Raw genomic sequence first — 13,231 nt, 5'->3', positions numbered from 1 at the left:
TAACTTAGGATGTGTTGGAATATGCTGTTTATGTCTTTTGGTTGAGCTGTTTCAATGATGCTGTTCCACTTGTACCTGAGATTCTGAAAAGTGAGGATTACGGGCAGGTCATGCCGAATTTTTATGAGATTTTGAGAGAGTTTTAAAAGGACGAACGGAGTTCGGACCTTGTCATGCTCCAATGGATCGAGACCTTCTCAGGGAATTACTTGGGTTTATGGGAACTTTGAACTCATAGGGAATACGATAAGACTAAAAAGAGCTATTTTTATAAAGAAATTCATAAGATATTAAACAACCTCTAAACCTTTAAATAAAGATAACAATCTCGGATGCAAGCTTTGGATTGAAGTTTAGTTTTGGAAAATGAGAAGTGTCGTCGGATCCAAGTGTTGGGAAGATTTCGAGTTTTGGGTATGTTGATACTCATTCGCTCTGGGAGCAGTTTGTTTAGCCATCCAAGGGATGAGCCGAGAAGCTTCACGGAGGTGTGAGACCTTGTGAATGCGTGATACTCCACTGAGGCGTGAGACCTTGTGGAAAGCATGGATCTTCACTGAGGCGTGAGACCTCGTGAACAGCATGATACTTCATTGAAGCGTGAGACTTCGTGCAAGTGTGTAAATTCACTAAGGCGTGAGACCTTGTGAAAGCATAAAACTTCACTGAAGCGTGAGACTTTGTGAATGTGTGAGACTCCACAGAAGCGTGAGACTTCGTGAGAGCATTGATGACTCGAAGAGTTGTCGTGAGTGGTTGCACTCTTTTGTTTATGATTAATTGTATTTTGTCGCAGAATCGACATTTACCTTAGGGTATTCTTTTAGAGACTTTAAGTTAATCTAGAACACGTGGCGACGTGTCGGGTGAGGTCGGAGACGTTGTTTGGCTAACCACTTGCATTCATGCACTCATTTTGAGGTTAATACACGGCGTGATACCGGACCTCGGTGGATTCCAAAATGGTCATAAGACCCGGATTTCCATATTTAGGACACTACGGTGGTCCTCAGTAGCAGACGGAATGGCAGACCTACGGGTTCACTGCTGATCTGACTACTTTTGTGTGGTGTAAGAGACACGCGAGCAGGAAGGTACCCACCGTGGCTGGTGTTAGGGCCGTCTCGTTGATGTCCATCCTTCTTCCGGAATGCATTTTGTTACCCAGCATTGCATTTCATGCAACATACATGCTAACTTAGTTGCTGAGTGTGATTGGTAACTGTTTATCCTATTTTTGAGGCATGCTACTTGTTTTTATGGCTCTTTATATTTATTGTGATACATGCAACCCTAGGAAGCTATCCCAAAACTTATAAGCCTGAGAGGCTAGTATTTATTATCCTATAATTATATCTGGTTTTATTAATTATATAATTCTTTGGAGTTGACCCTCGCGTCTGCTGTGTGTGTTTGGGCGGACTACGCCATTTGTCAGATGAGTATGGGGGATTGGTTTACCATGGTCTGCCCGTCAGGGGGGACCAGGTACGAGATGCTTGACCAAGACGACCCAGGTGCATGGGTGGTCGATCCCGAGGGCCACCGTGCGACCTACACCGGTCGGATCATGGAGGACCGTGTCGATCGATTCGGACGCTTGACGGAGGGAGTGATGAGGAGGCACATAGTGAGCTTCAACCTGCCTCCAGGAGTACACTGTGGACCCGGCTTGGGAGTACCTCCACCGCCACCATCTCCTTCAGATGATGAGGACCCTTCTGAGGAGTTGCCAGTAGGTGGGGCTTCGACGGAGTCTAGTCCGTCTACCGCTGCTGCTGTCGTTGCGGATCTCGTTCCGGGCCCCGGGCCCGAGAGTCCAGTGCGGGAGCGCATTAGGGTGGACAGAGAGGGCAGTGTTGAGTACGTCGACCTAGTCGTCCTGGATGCAGATTCGGATGACGACCGCGCTAGCATGTAGGATCGAGTGCTAGTGTGGGCTCCTCGGGTAGGGATAGTGTAGGAGTTGTGTCGATGCTCTGACCGTCATGCTTCCGTTTTGGGGACAGGGTAGTTTTCCTACCGGTAGCTTTTGTGTGGTTTCCTATGGAGATCACAGAGAGCTGGTTGGATTTAGGGGGTCTTTTCTTAGGCCGCTGGGCCAACTTGCTCTCAGTTTTTGTAGGTTAGTGTTGCGGACACAGTATCTTCATCTTGGACTGTACATATTGCCTTCGGGCGTTACTCTTTTCTGTCACCCGACACGAGGCATGTATATATAGTTGTATAGTAGTTCCTTTTATCTTTTGTTGGGGAGTTTTATTGCTTTTTGTCTTTAGTTATATTGTCGAAAAAAAATAATTCACGTTTTTCCGCTTAAAGTATTTTCTTTTGGTTACTAAAGTGACGCCACCGAAATCGGGGTGTTACAGCCAAGACTCCAATGCATCCTACATGCATTCTGGAGAAAGAAGATAAAAGTGGTAAAGTATGTCAGAAGCTCTATCGTGGCATGATAGGTTCACTTCTATACTTAACTGCATCTAGGCCAGACATACTATTTAGTGTTCATTTATGTGCTCGATTCCAATCAGATCCAAGGGAAACCCACTTAACTGCTGTTAAGAGGATCCTAAGGTATCTGAAAGGCACCACTAACCTTGGCTTGATGTATAAGAAAACATCAGAGTATAAGCTTTCAGGTTATTGTGATGCTGATTATGCTGGAGATAGAACAGAGAGAAAAAGTACTTCCGGAAATTGTCAATTTCTGGGAAGCAATTTAGTCTCATGGGCAAGCAAGAGGCAATCAACCATTGCACTATCAACTGCAGAAGCAGAATATATCTCAGCAGCAATATGCAGCACTCAGATGCTCTGGATGAAACATCAGCTGGAGGATTATCAGATCCTTGAGAGCAATATCCCAATCTATTGTGATAACACTGCTGTAATCTCATTGAGTAAGAATCCTATCTTGCATTCAAGGGCAAAGCACATTGAGGTAAAGTATCACTTTATTAGAGATTATGTACAGAAGGGCGTACTTCTTCTGAAGTTTGTTGATACTGACCATCAATGGGCAGATATCTTTACAAAGCCCTTAGCAGAGGATAGATTTAATTTTATTCTGAAAAATCTAAACATGGACTTTTGTCCAGAGTGAAGATGGATCAGAACCTCTGACTATGATACTTCTTGATCAGAAGATGTCTAGTCCAGAAGGTAACTCAATCAGAGTGTGTGTTCCCACTGGTACTGACTCTGACGCTGAGACAACAACACGTGTGTCAGAATTTCTGATGCATAGTTCCTTGTGCCCGTGTGACAGTCTGTTATGATTGCGTGTTGATATGCTTATCTCCTGTGTGTGATTTGTGTATTTTATTGTTACTATCTATCTTTAATTTTCAGCCGTTGATCTTAAAGTGCTTTTTGAATCAACAACGGTTATTTGATAAAACCCACTATACACACACGTTCTCTCTCACTTCCGGTTTTCACTCTCTGTTTTTCAAAACCGCTCTTCTCGATTTCTCTCTCGATCTTTCTTCATCTTCCAACCTTCATCTTCTACCTCAAACCTTCAACCACTTCAAAATGGTGAGACAAACCAGAAGATCTACTGCAGATGCACCTCAGTTCCCTCACATGGTAGTTGGTCTAGCAACGGGTCAAAGGGGCTCTGAGAACCCGGCACAAGAACAAGTTCAAGCTCAAGAGCAGATTGTTCCAATTGCAGAACGGGGCTGTGTCGTTCACTGCGTATTTGCTCCTGAGGAACTTCAAGTCCTGGCTGAATGGAGATTCGACCTCGACAATCTGGCTGCAAATGGGTTTGATCTTCGTCCTGAAGTCCAAGCTCAAGGTTGGGGAAACTACTTCAACCGACTTCGAGGACCGGTGTATGAGAAACTGGTAAAGGAATTCTGGAAGCACGCCGACTGCGATGATACTCAGGTGGTCTCTCACATTCTTGGAAGAAAGATCATCATCACTGAGAAGTCATTCGTGAATCTGCTAGGTGCAGACACTGCTTATGGGTTTCGTTTCCAACTCACGGAATCGAAGCTGAAACCCAGCACCAAAGACAAAGTCAACCAGGCCCTGTACACCACCTTCAAACCGGGCAAGACGAGTTACAAGGTGATGGACCTTCATCCCAAACTCAGAATCTGGCACAAGATCCTGCTTCACTGCATAAACCAGAGACCGAAGGGCAGTTCTCCAGACTACATCAACTTCAACCAGAAGGTGATGTTGTTCTTCATCCAAGATCAGGAGAAGATCTGCCTTCCCTTCTTCCTGTTCTCCTACTTGATGGAATGCATCCGGAAGTCTCGCACCACCGCCTCCATCAAGTCTGCAATCAAATATATCCCTTTTGGGAGGCTGCTCTCAGACTTTCTCATTGAAAGCAACCTGGTGCAAGATCTGGTTAATGCTGGATGTGTACAGGATCTGAGCACAATTGTCAGTGATGTCTTCACTGCAAACTCTCTGAAGAAGATGGGTTTGGTCCAGAAGAAGATTGCTCCTGCTCATGAAGACACATCTTCTGAGATCAGAGGAAGAAGGATGCCTCTGAATGACTACCCTCTGTGGACTCAGGCAGACAATCCTGACGCCATCAGATGCTATGTTGAAGACCTCAGGGCTCAAGGATTCGAAATTGACCTTGATGATTTCGTCAGCAGACTGCCGCCAGCTCCAGAGTTTCCTTCTCCTCCCAAGAAGAAAGCTCAGAGGAAGATGGTTCTGGAAGAATCCTCAGAGGAATCTGATGTCCCTCTGGTCAAGAAGACGAAGAGAAAGCCTGATGATGGTGATGATAGTGATAGTGAGGATGGTCCTCCAAAGAAGAAGCAGAAGAAGGTCAGAATCGTGGTGAAGCCTACTCGGATGGAACCAGCTGCTGAAGTGGTCAGAAGGACTGAACCTCCTGCCAGAGTGACTCGATCATCAGCACATTCAAGTAAGCCTGCACTTGCTTCTGATGATGATTTGAATTTATTTGATGCACTCCCTATTTCTGCTATGCTCAAACACTCCTCAAATCCCCTCACTCCTATTCCTGAATCCCAGCCAGCCGCACAAACCACCACTCCACCACATTCCCCAAGATCTTCCTTCTTTCAACCTTCCCCTACTGAAGCACCTCTCTGGAATTTGCTTCAGAATCAACCCTCTAGGTCAGAAGACCCAACCTCCCTCACCATTCCGTATGACCCATTACTTTCTGAACCAATCATCCATGAACAACCAGAGCCAAACCAAACAGAACCACAACCCAGAACGTCTGATCACTCTGTTCCCAGAGCATCAGAACGTCCTGCTGCCAAAACCACGGATACAGACTCTTCAACAGCCTTTACACCTGTATCCTTCCCAACCAATGTTGCTGATTCTTCTCCCTCCAATAACTCTGAATCCATTAGAAAATTCATGGAGGTTAGAAAAGAAAAGGTGTCTACCTTAGAGGAATATTACCTTACCTGTCCAAGCCCTAGGAGATATCCTGGCCCTAGACCTGAACGTCTAGTAGACCCAGATGAACCTATCTTGGCTAATCCTTTACAAGAGGCAGACCCCTTGGTTCAACAAGCTCACCATGTCCCTGACCAACAAGAGCCTATTCAACCAGAACCTGAACCCGAACATTCAGTGTCTAACCAATCCTCGGTTAGATCACCTCATCCTCTGGTTGAAACTTCAGACCCCCACCTTGGAACCTCTGAACCCAATGCTCCCATGATTAACATTGGTTCTCCACAAGGTGTCTCTGAAGCTCATAGCAGCAATCACCCAGCCTCTCCTGAAACCAACCTCTCCATAATTCCCTATACTCACCTTCAACCCACATCTCTCTCTGAGTGCATCAATATTTTCTATCATGAAGCCTCCTTGAGGCTCCGCAATGTGCACGGTCAGACTGACCTCAGTGAGAATGCTGAAAGTGTGGCTGATGAGTGGAACAATCTGAGCACTTGGCTAGTGGCTCAAGTTCCAATTATGATGCAGCTCCTGCATGCAGAGGGAAGTCAGAGCATTGAGGCTGCCAAGCAAAGGTTTGCTAGAAGGGTGGCTCTTCATGAACTAGAACAGAGAAATAAGCTTCTTGAAGCTATTGAAGAAGCCAAGAGAAAGAAAGAACAAGCAGAAGAAGCTGCACTTCTTGCAGCAGCTCAAGCTGACCAAGCCAGACTTGAGGCAGAGCGACTTGAAGCTGAGGCTGAAGCTCTTAGATGCCAAGCACTTGCACCAGTTGTGTTTACTCCTGCTGCTTCTGCTTCCATTCCAGATCCTCAAGCTGCTCAGAATGTTCCTTCCAGCTCTACTCAGACAAGCTCATCCAGACTCGACATCATGGAACAGCGTCTTGACATTCATGAATCCATGCTGATTGAGATGAAGCAAATGATGATGGAACTTCTGCGACGATCTGACAAACCTTAGTTTTAGGATCTCTTCTTTTTCTTTCCTTTTATTTAACGTTGTTTTATTTAAACTCTGTTTCTTTTTATTTACTTATTCTATTTTATTCGTTTGTGATTCTATATGCATATCTATATATATATTTGTATCACATATGCTTGCAAAAATCTTTTTTATTCATCATATTTCTATGTTTACATCATATTTCTTTACATCATAATATCTAGAATGGAGGATCCCTCCTCATTCTTCTGCACTCCTGGCGCTGCTCTGACCTATCTTTCTCCAGACGCTCCAGTCCATGCTGGATGTTGTTAAGGCTGACCTTTAGCTCATCCCTCTCCAGACTCTCTTCTGAAGTCTTGAGCTTCTCTTCCAAGATCTCTTTTTCTTCCAGCAGCTTGAGTTCAAGCCGGCTGAGTTCTTGCACCTCCTCCACGAAGGCAAGAAATTCCTTCAGGTCTCTCTCCAACTCTGGACGCAGGTCCTCTTCCAGCAGTGTCCGTGTTAGCTCCGAGATGGTCGTTGTACCCTCTGGATGCCTGATGTTCAGGAACAAGTCCCCTTCAAAGGCCTTCTTCCTCAGCTCTTCTAGTGCTACGCTGTATGATGCCATTTGTTTTAACTGAAAATTGTTCGAGGTGTGAAGCTTACCTTTCTCTCCAACGCTTTATATAGGCTTCACTTTCTCTCTGAAAGTTAATGCTCCTACGGTTTCTCGAGGTTAAGTTCTTGGTAACTGACCCTTCTCTTTACTCACTTGACCGGTGGTAAACGTTCTTCTCTTGCATTAACTCTTCTATTTATTTCGCCTAACTCTGATTCTTGCATCGTTTTCATTTTCTTTAAACTTAGACTTTCTCTAAGGGGGAGTACATTGTACTTCAAGCTAAGTTTTTCACACCCCAAGCTTTTTGCTTATGACAAAAAGGGGGAGTAAACCCAGTTTTTGATGTGTAAGATGTGTTAGTGTGATTTATTTTTCTTTTGGAGAATTTAAGAGTTCCACCTTCATGACCATAGATATGTCACTGGGCAAATACAAGGAATACATTTCACTTCTTCTGAAGTGATTATAAGTTGACTCTGATACCCAAGACTCTGATACCTTGTCCATGACTCTGACCGTGTAAGATCAAGTTTTGATCTAGTAGTACAACTCTATGTTTTGATGATTACAAGTTAACCTTTTGATATGAACAATTGTGGTACTCTAACGTGTTTTTCTGAGTGTGCTATTTACAGGCTCTGACCTCAACTCAATCTCACACAAATCAGAAGCACTGTGTATAAAGAGTGACCCAAGCAACGCTTTCGCATTCACCATGTTCAGTATGAACAGTGGAAAAGCTTCAGAAGTTCTGAAGTTATACAAACTCTGATGTGGACTCAGTCGCTAGAAGCTCTGAAGATCCAGAAGTTATGATAACCAAGAAACACTGAAGGTTCAGATGTTCTGATGGTGTAGAAGACTCTGAAGATCCAGAAGCTGATTAGTGGAAACTCTGATGTCCAGAAGCAAGAAACTCTGAAGGCCATGTTCTTCCCTCTGAGTTCAGAATCAGAAGATACAATGGTCAGAGGATCTGTGCTTTCCCTCTGACTCTGATCAACCGGCTTCACAAGTTCCAATATGAAGTATTCCCCTGATCAGAAGTCTCCTAGGTTAAAAGGTCAAGTCGCTATCCAAGTACAAAAGCAAGTGTACCTTCCTGACGACCTACCTAACGTTCTCAGCCACAGCAGAAGCTGGATTTTCCAGAACTGCCCTCCAACGGTAGCATTTCCCATGCATTGCTCAACCCTAATCCTTGGAGTATATATAGAGGCTGAAGATTGAAAGAAGCGGCGTAGACAAGAAGCAATACATACGCGCAAGACATATTCAAATTATTCTAAGCTTTCTTTCATCTGAAATTCATTGAGTTTACTATTAGCTTTTTAGAAGCAAATCTCTTGTAAACAATTCTTTGATAAACAGTTTGTTTAGTTCCTTTAGGAGATCAAGGTTAATCGGATCCTAGAGAAGACTAAGAGAGTGAATCTTAGTGTGAGCTAAGTCAGTGTAATTGTTAGTCACTTGTAGGTTTCAAGTGCAGTTGTAACTCTTACCTGATTAGTGGATTGCCTTCATTCTAAGAAGGAAGAAATCACCTTAACGGGTGGACTGGAGTAGCTTGAGTGATTTATCAAGTGAACCAGGATAAAATCCTTGTGTGCTTCTCTATCTCTTATCTTTAGCACTTAAGTTCTCGAAAGATTTGTCAAAATCTTTAAGGTGGAAGTTTTGTACTGAAAACGTTATTCAAACCCCCCCTTTCTACCGTTTTTCATACCTTCACAAATTAGCTATTTACCAGCGCTCTTGCCCTAGGTTTAAGCGTATACTAATCGTGCTATAACTTTTATCGACTTTGATACAATCCTTAGCCTTTTCCTGAACTTTCTCCTTCATAAATTTATTCCATTCAATAAACACTTGTTCAGGTTTTCTTTCACGATACATCAAACCTAATCGTGAATAGAAATTTTATTCCCTTATTCTAAACTTAAAAACTTGAGTCTTACAATTGCTTAGTCAATGGATTACAAGATGTAAGCTTCAGATTGTATTTGCTTGAAAAATATATTATGCATGTTAAAACTTTGGAGTTGTTGTTACTGAGTTAAGATTTTAGAGCTTTTAGATCATGTGAGTTGCTGTCATGTATTTTCCCTCCCTCGCTCATGAAAAAGGAAAATACAGGTATCTATCTAATTAACAATCCATTCATAAACTTTGGTCCTGATTTTGAATCAATATATTTGGTTTATTACTATTTATTTTTTTCTTGAATTTGTTTTGATCTCTTAATTATGATCCCTTTGTTGATACAAGCTTATTCTTTAAGAGGAGGAAAATCAAAAGTAGTTTTCTTGGTCTGCAAGCTTACTCTAATTAGACACTTTGCCATTGTAAGAGGTACAACACCAAAACCTTCTCAACACTATTCTGCTACCATATTTTTTGAAGTGGTTCAATCAGTGTTTCTTTTATTCATGCTTCAGCTTTTTGCCTTCTTCTACTGGCTTGGCATATTTCTACCTGATAGCAACCTCTATTTTGTCTTACAATTATCTTTGTGCCAATTTGAGGTCAGAAGCATGTAGCTTGGATACAGACCCAAGGTTGGTACTTAAACACAGTTTTTATCTTTTCTCCAGTTGTGTGCATGTTCTTATGAAATTTATTTACTTCAAAAGGCAATTTGTTTACATATTGAGTGCTATATGTCTCCTGCAAGAGAAATAAATAATCAGAGGAGGTGGATGATACACTAGAAGTTCAATATCATAAAGGAGAGAAGTATACCTATTTGAGAAAGGTAGGTTACAGCTAGAAACTGTTGTGGCTCTAAAATTTATTAAATTCCCCCAAAGTTATTTTGGTACTTTACTTTACTTTTTGTTAAAATTTGAATACCATTTTAAGTTGTATATTTCCTTTTTGAAACACTTGCATTAATTCATTAAAAAAGTATATAATGTGTTAAAAAAAGTGAATTATTTATTTTTTGAAACACTTGCATTAATTCATTTAAAATTGCAGGGGCATCCTTGCAGCAGCTGACGGCTTCCCAGACCATGTATTGGTTAGGGTAAGTTGTAGTCTCTCTCAGAATATTTGCATTTAGTTTTTCTTGATTGTCAGCAACTCCTTCAGTGTGGGACTTACAAGTCAAAAGTCCCCTTCTTTTGTCTTCTATGATTTTTCCCTGAATGTTGGTAGTTATTGATACTTAATTTGATGAAAGGATGCATTAGGAAAAAGTTAAGAGTATAGCAATTATTTTAGTTCTTTTGATTCAACTTTCTTCTCTCTAGACTTGATCAGGCCTTCAAAGTTAAGAAATGGTCCAAATAACCAATTTGGCCACTCATGAGCAAAGATATGCGTGAGATTCAACCATTAAGCATAATAATCAGACAAGGCAAATAAACATATCAAATGATGGTATGAAAGTTGAAATCACAGAAACAGTGCAATCTATCTACGACTAACTGGTGAGCCCCAAAGGGAAAGATAAGGCTCTGGACGAGATAAAATATCCAGAAGGTAACTTGAAACAAAAATGGGAAAGCGTGGTGGGCATGTGGTCAAGAAAAATAATCTTTATCATATTCCCAATCTTACCTAATAAGAAATTCAAAATATTTCATACTACGTGGACATTCTTTTGATGGTTAGTTGCTGCCAGATATACTCCCTACCTCTTTGTTTCTTTTATCCATGATTCTGATCTATTTTATTAATTTTAATGTAGCACCCAGAGCATGTACAACACTTAATTTTGGTAGTACCTGCTAGATTTACTTCAGAATCAGATGCCACCATTGAGTAACTTACAAGGTTTTGAACAACATGGGAGGAGGAAGTTCTAAACCATCAATGGGAATCTAATTTTACACCTAAAAAATGATCAGGTAAGAGTGCTCTATCTTTGGCTTTAGCTTAATTCGCTTCACCCTTAAATTGCTTCATTTATATTTTATAAATTACTTTGTTTATTACAGCAAGTTTGTTAATTTTCTTAACATCTAATGTTTGTTATGCAATTGGCTGGTCTCATAACATGGGGAGTTAAAGCTTACAAGGTTTCTTAATGTTTGTTACTTTTCACCGATTGGAAAGGTAAACTTTTGTAGGATTCTGAAATTTCCCCCTTTTCTCTAAGGGATTTGGGTCACAAACTCTTCACAAGTTCACCGTGGTTCATCTTGATCTGACCCTTTCTGGAATTCTGTAGATTTGGTTTGGATAATTTGCCTCGAACACTACTGATGATTTTACTCATGTGAGGTTATCCATGGAAGGATTCTTTCACTCAGTCATTGGCAACACGTAATTAGGAAATTGTTAATTTTACTCATTGCTTGAATTGGAACTAGGTCTTCTTCTCTTCCCTTCTTACAGCTCTCATCTTCTCGTGCTACCGTTTCATGCACTATTTCAGTTTCTCTTCTTCATTTGTCTGCTTCATTAATCAATGAATTATTCTCTAAGGAAACATAATCAGAATTCTCCTCTCTGGCCACGGTAAGTTCGAGACTCATAATTACATATATCTTTAAGAATTAAGAAAATCATCTTTTTTCCTCTTCTTTCATTAAAAATTGTATTGATATTTAATCATTGCGACTTCTGTTTTGATTACTAAATTTAACCACTTAAACGGGAGTTACGATTAGAAATAAAGTCACTTCTTATCAGAAAATGAAGGTTTCACAGTTATAAAAATGAATTGTCATGAGTTATTATGCATTAAGGAACCATGTTTGATTAAAGCAAACTAGGAATAGAGCCTTATGTAATTCAAGAGTAAGTTCTGAAGACCTTAAGAGATGTTTAAGGTGAAATAATAACAGCATCAAGTGTATAAATTATTTTAGCTCTCAGTCAGTCAAGGGCCACTCATTCTAAGTAAGCTCTTCTTTACTATTATTGATCAAATTCTCTTTGCATGTAGGACATTTCTTTGAAGAAGCGAAAGAGGGAAGATGGGCGCGCCTTGGTGAAAAAGCAGGAGCTTGAAGCTGCTAAGAAGAAAGAGCCGAGAGTCATAAGATGATCTACAATGGGACAAAGTAGTGTGTCAAGGAGTGCAATGAGTAGGAAAGGGAATTGATTCGATTGAAATGCGAGGAAAAGATGAAAGGTTGATTTTATGTTGATCCTAATGCTAAGCTATCTCTTATTTATTATTCAGATCGTTGGTATTAATGTCATGCATCCTAAGACAAGGAGGATTTTGCACCTTTTGAGATTGAGACAGATTTTTAATGGTGTTTTTCTTAAAGTTAACAAATCAACAATGAAAATGCTGCATAATGCATAGTTGAGTCCAAATCTGAAGAGTTCAGACATGGAAAGTTGAACCAACAGAGAGGATATGGAAAGTTTAACAAGCAGAGAATTGCTCTGACTAATAACTGTTATTGAGGGAGTCGTAGGTAAGTATGGCATTATGAGACCTTATCCATGAGATCATGACTGGTGGGCCTCTTTGTAAGGAGGCAAACAACCTTCCTTTGGCCATTTTAGCTCAAGGCTCCTTTGGGGCACTTGAATAAGAAAACGAACCACTATGTTGAAGTAGGTGATGTTGGAATCAGAAAGAATGAACTAAGTTGTAGTGATTAATTAGGGCTAATAAATCTTTTGTACGCTTTAGAAGAAGATCAAACAATTTTGTATTTGAAATTTTGAAAATAACACTTTTTTGGCTTTCAAAAATCATTTTGCTAAGAATGCATTTGTTTTTCATATTTTAAGTTTGTGTGATGAGTTTTTAGTTATTATTATATGTTTATGAACATTAATAATATAAACATGAAAACTATTGGCTAAAATTTATTTTTAAATGGTCAAAATTCAATGATGTAATGATAAATTATCATAAAATTAGAAGAAAAAAACTATGTTGAATGTGTTATATAATGAATAAAAAAAGCAATAGAAATTTCAATAACTAAAATAAGGATTAGAGGTTTGTGCATTGTCACTGTAAATTTTGTCTATACAGATCTCTAATTGGTTTCTGCCAAATTATGAATAAAAGCAAAAGTTATGAAAACGTTATTAAAATTTAAAACTTTATATTATTTTTCTCTAATTATTTTCTTTTATTTCAAGAAAATCATCCGGCACGGAAAAGAACTTATATATTCATGTTTTCCTATATTTAGAATTAATTTTGTTATTTTAATTCATAAATTATTTTTTAATAAACATAATAAAAATAACACAATTTTTTAACAAATCACGTGATAAACAAAAATTAACATCTCTCGTGCATCACACGGGTCATAATACTAG

At 40.1% G+C, this 13,231-nt stretch overlaps 1 pseudogene; it reads left to right on the top strand.

Moving 5' to 3' along the window:
• The first annotated feature begins 4,226 nt into the window (after nucleotides 1-4,226).
• On the top strand, nucleotides 4,227-12,556 carry LOC130719483 (60S ribosomal protein L7-4-like; annotated as a pseudogene).
• The last annotated feature ends 675 nt before the right edge of the window (nucleotides 12,557-13,231 follow it).

This window comes from Lotus japonicus, chromosome 5 (assembly GCF_012489685.1).
Source record: "Lotus japonicus ecotype B-129 chromosome 5, LjGifu_v1.2".
NCBI classification, from domain to species: domain Eukaryota; kingdom Viridiplantae; phylum Streptophyta; class Magnoliopsida; order Fabales; family Fabaceae; genus Lotus; species Lotus japonicus.
Note: the sequence above shows the minus strand (reverse complement) of the source record. Positions and strands in the feature narration are given on the sequence as shown.